The sequence below is a fragment of the Camellia sinensis genome, chromosome 6 (assembly GCF_055761805.1).
Source record: "Camellia sinensis isolate YWXY chromosome 6, ASM5576180v1, whole genome shotgun sequence".
In the NCBI taxonomy this organism is placed as follows: Eukaryota; Viridiplantae; Streptophyta; class Magnoliopsida; order Ericales; family Theaceae; genus Camellia; species Camellia sinensis.
In genome coordinates, this window is record NC_138966.1 from 138,556,442 (window position 1) to 138,562,441 (window position 6,000).

Below are 6,000 nucleotides of genomic sequence, written 5' to 3' on the forward strand. Positions count from 1 at the left end.
ACACCATCGATGTTTACAAAATTAATGCCAAAAACAGCAATAGTTATAGGGCAATGTAAATATATACATTGGTGATCATATTATGTTATAAGTGGCTGAAAAACAGAGGGTGGAACCAACAATACCAACAAGTCTGACATTGATGTCACAATGCGAATATTTACATCATATTCCCTCACATTTTTGGGTGAAGACTGGGGGTTCTACGAACATCAACAATCAACAACATTAACAATGACAATAATGTGAACATTCAATGTGAATGTTCACACCAGTGTCTACTACTGTGAGTTTATCCATTAATGAACATTCATATGAATGTTCACATCATCAATATTTACAAAATCAAATTCAAAAACAACAACAGTAATACGGCAATGTAAATATATACATCGGTGATCACATTATGATTGAAAACACAAAAGGCGGAATGGTATTGTTTACTTTTGTTCCTCATGGTGGGTGAGTACGGAAATCCATGGACCACACTCAGTCGATGAAATACACTCAGTCGACCGACGGGAATTTTGGAACAACGAACCACTCTCCTTCCGATGTAAACCTTCGTAGCGATGAGATGAAGAGGAATAGCAGTGGCCAACGACAGTGAATGGCGGACGACGACGATGGTGAGGCAATGTGAATCTAGGGTTACGGTGAAACGATGTGAATCTGGGGTCAACAACGAGATTTTGTTTGGGAAATTTTGTGGATTGAATAGATGGAATCGGAATGGGTTTGTTTTCAGAATCGATTAGACGCGGGAAAAGCGGAGGGAGGGTTATTTCGTCATTTTACAATTAATGGATCTAATGGAATATTCAAGAATAGTTTGGGTTTTATGGAATAGAACAGTTACAAATAGGATTTATCAAAAAAGAGCCCTTTTTTTTATATACATCACTAACAAATTTGAGGAGATATAAATTTTCGATGGCTTGTTGAAAAAAATGTAAATTACTCTTCGCTCGCCTTATCTTTGGATATATTTCTTACTTTGGCCTCAAAACTTTTATTTTCCCACTTTTACCCTTGAAATTGTAAAGTTTTTCACCAAAAAAAAAAATTCAATTTGGTGAAAAAGTTTATAATTTATTTAAATGTTACAACATTTTTCATTAACTCGATATTATTTATTCTTCATTCCACATAAATGATATTTTTCCTAAATTTTATCATTTTTTTCTGCCACATGTAAGTGTACATAACAATTATCACATGTAAAATTTAGGACCTAAAATCCGAAACCATGCTAGTAATGATTATTGTTTAAATCTTATTGACCATAATATATACAGGATATTTATTTTTTTATCGATATATAATGAATATATATATATATATATATATATACACAATTTGGCCTATTTTGACATTTGGGTTAAAAGTTAACTTTTTGCTTTTTTGATTTTTTTAGATCACATCACCTTTTTACCTTTTTGCATATTTTTTTTTATAAAAAAGGTCAAAAAAAAATTAAAAAAATTATCTTTTAACCTACTATTCAAAATAAGCGACCAATAGAGAGAAAATTTTACATAGAAATTAAATACAATATCTGATAAGGAAAAGTCTCATCCGCCAAGTCAATTTATTGATCTTATTAAAAAATTTATTTTTTAAAATTTGTCAGCAAGTAAATATAGATATATAATTTTCCTGCCTGGGTTCAGATTTCCATTAAGGATTAACCAAAAAATTAGTTTATTCAATAAAAATAAATCAACAAAAATGATAACGTTTAGAAAAACTACTCCATCGTTCTAAATTGTTAAATCCATTTTCACTTTCCACATCACAATAAATTATCTATATTTTTTAATTTATTATTTTTCAATAATTTTGAAGATTTTATCTATAAAAAAACTAATTGAGATTCTGTAATTGTTGTTTTTTTATTAAAAATAAATTCATTACGTATTAGGTTGATTAAAGAGTGTTTTGAAAAGTTGTTAAAAGTTGATTTTTTGACTTTTTTAATTTATTTTTTCTTTTTGTGAGTAAGTTATGTGAGAGGTGATGTGACTCAAAATTGGTAAAAAATTAGAAGTTGACTTTTTACCAACTTCTTAAAAGAGCACTAAATGGCACAAATATCAAAAGTGACAAATAATTTGAAACATAATTCGTTTGACACATTTATATATATAGGAAGGTGGTACCTCACATCTATAAATACAAATTTTGTTTCATACAAGTAGCTTTAGAAGTGTTTTGGGAAGTTAGGAAAAAATTAATTTTTGGTTTTTTTATCAAATTTTTTGACTTTTTTGGAAGCGATTTGAAAAGTTGGTAAAAAGTTAACTTTTTATTTTTTAGTTTAATATTTATTTATGGCGTTAAATCAAATTAAAATGAACAAAATACCTGTGTGGGTAAAAATCTGACCACACTGCCCGTTTAGTGATCAGCAGCTAAGCACCGGCAGAATAGATGGCTCCAGCAACCTGTAACAGAAAAGAAAAGCTCCGGCGGTGGTTCTTCCACCCGGGGGCACTCCGACGATCAAGTCAGTATATCTCTCAAAGATAATCAAGTACTAAATTGAATACTCAAAGTATAAATTGCATACCTTAGACCCACGGGGGTGCCTCTCTTTTATAATATACTCAATCCAAGTCCAACTAGAAGTATGACTTCTATGAACTCCAATCTTAGTGCTTACTCTGGACTCTTTAAGAGATAGAGATAAACTCCCTAAGAGCTTTTATCCTTATCTTAACTAAGTCCCCTCTTTGCCTTAGGACTCTTGTCCCTTATCTTCGGACTCCGACATCTTCGGAGATGACCTCGGCTTCTCCGAGATTACCTCGGCTTCTCCGAGATTACCTCGGCTTAACTACCAGGGCACGTGGCACCTCGGCTGACACGTCGGCGTCACCATGCCACGTGTTGGTATTCAAAAAATATGTCCCCACAATACCCTTATCCAACATAAGAGATTTATTTTTTTATTTTTTTTCATAAGCCCTAATTTATAATTTTACGCTTGTGTTTTTAACACTTACCAAACTAATTATCTGACGTTTTTGACACTTATATTTTTAGACATTTTATCTAAAAACGTGACTTTTTGCAAACCAAAAAAAGTGTATTGAAATTTTCAGCATTCATATACTTTTATTTGAAGGTAAATATTTTTGGTAGAAAATAAATAAAATTACAAACCAGGGCCCACCATGTGGAAAGGGTACGGTAAATAAGGTGCAGTGAACATGGGAGAGGCCATCTATGTAATCGTACGGCTCTTTCGGTCAACGTACGGCCTTTGTACGTGAGATGAGAACATACGTCATCGGCGCCACGTGACACGTGGAGCAATGCCGGAGCACAAACTGGCGGGTTGGTCGCCGATTCCCTCGCTGCTGCCCATCACAGGTGAGTTGGTCATGCATACGACCTACTACATTTCTACAAAATTATTTAATAACATATTGTTATTTAAAATTAAAATTTTGATTTAATTTTTAAATTCACTAATATAACAATTAATTAAGACATTAAAAATAACATTCTTTTTCATATCTTTTTTAATTATCAACCACTCATATTATTTATACATCATTAAGTCAAAAAAATAAATTTATATATTATTTTTTTTAATTTAATTTAATAGCATATGTTAGTATTATCTTTAAGGCCCCGTTTGTTTGGGGTTATAGGGAGGGAATTGGGATTAATAGTGAGATAAGACTACTATATGGGGTGTTTATTTTGAGAGATGGGGAGGGAACTCCTAATCCCTTGGTATTAGTAAAGGCCTTGGAAAGAGGATTAATAAAGAGGAGGTAGAGATGGTATTAAAAAAATAGTGAAGGGATTAGAATTTTTTTATTTTTTTTATATTGGGAATTTTTTTAAAAATATTAATGTTTAATTTTTTATATTTTTTATTTGTTTTATTATTTTATATAAAAATAATTTAATAATTCCTCACTATCAATCCGCTCACTATTAATCCTCTCACTATGAATCCTCTACATTCTACCTCTGAAAACAAACGGGCCCTAAAGGCATTGGCTTCTCTTTAGTCTTTCATTGGACTAGAGAAGTGTTGTCCGACCTAGTGAGTTCACTTTTGAGTCTTATTTCAATAATTCAAACTATTCATATTTTAGAATTCGTTGAATACATCATTTTTACAAAAAATCAAGTCGATCGGATAACGAAAACCACATATTCGGATCAGTTTTGTATTAAAAAAATGAACAGTGAAAAAATAAACGATTTATACAAAATTAATCTGAACACATATTTTCCACTATCCGATTGATTTTATTTTTTGCAGGGACGATGTACTCGATAAATCATAAAATGTAAACGGTTCATATTATCGAAACAAACCCAAAAACTGGCCTAGTAGACTGAACTGGACTATTCGATTTGATGAAAGAGTAGAGATAGTCTAGTCATATCTTTAAAATACATGTTAAACAGAAAGTATTATACATTATTTGTTCATTCACTTTCATGAACAATGTCAAGGTACACATTAATAACATTTTATTAATTTGTAAATGTTCTCAGTTATATTCATATCTACATATAGTAAAACATGCTGGACTTCTCTAGATAGACAGGACTCAATTCCATCAAGCTGGAGTTACACTATATAATAAAACATGTATGTCATTTGATGCCCGAATCAGCCCAATAATATAGTTATTCCAAGTTTGGTCTAGAAAAATTTTAATTCCCAACTCTATTCATTTAACTTAATATGTATAATTTTTTTAAGACCTTTGAGAGTTATTAAATGAATTTGGCTGTATTAATAATTATTTAAATTTGAGGCATTACGAGATTTTCGGTCTTTTAAAATATGTTTGAAGTTAACTCCTAAAATATGATCATGCTAACTACAATTGTTAGGATTATGAATAAAAAATAAATAAAGATGAAATATTTATAATTTTAATACATTTTTTATATAAATTTATTAACTCTTACACACATCAATGCTAATTCCATACATATGCGTATCTTTTTTATTTTACTAATTTATTATACAGCAATGCTACAGACCCCCAGTGGGGGTAACCCCTAGTGACCCCCCAGTGCCACGTGTCGGCCTGGGGTTGGCTGAAAACTCAAAAAAAAAAAAAAAAAAAAAACTATTTTTTTGGACCAATGGGAGGGGACCCCAGTACCCCCACTGGGGGTCCAAAGCTTTATTCTTTATCATATAATTAAATGGCCGAAACTGGGCTACGCTAGGCTGGGTCGAAATTTCTTATCTTTGATTCGCCGTGAAAACTAAATGGACTCAAAATATTACCCTATCCAATCCTGCCAAAATACTTATACCAAGCTATTAAATGTGACTTTTTACCTCAACATTCAATTCATGGCCCGCGGCCCAATTAGTTGTTCAGGCCTCTAAAATTCTCATTTAGTGGATGTGACTTGCACATCGATAAATTATGCTCAAAAGCAACCTATTTCAGCACTTTATCCATTTGGGCTTGGCAAATTAGCAAATTCAGTGGTGGTTAGGATTTTTTTCCCCTCATTTTTTTTTTAATTTTTTACAAAAAATTTATAAAAAAATTAGAAAGAATAATATGATAACGTGTATAATTTTTTGTGACTATTTTAGTTTGTTTCCAAATCAGCTATAAATGTTTAAAATAATTTGGCTAAATTCTAAAAATAAACCCAAGATCATGTGACTTGACATTTTGATTAACTTATTTCGAAATGGTCTATTTCAACATCTTCATCTTTTTTAGGTTTCAATAACAACTCTGAACATTTAAGTTTGTCCATTTTGAATACTTTTCGTCATGCCTTACCAAATAATATGTATTGGTTTTCTGTTTGCATAAAACATATAGGGCAAATTACATTTTGTCTTCTTTAAGTTTGATTACTTTTTCATTGTGGTCTTTAAAATTTATTTTTTCTCACTTTGATCTTTACGTTGTGTTTGGTTGGAGAATTTAGAGAGAGATTTGAAAAGGAAAAAGAAAAAGATGCATGAAACTAAGTGAAATGTAG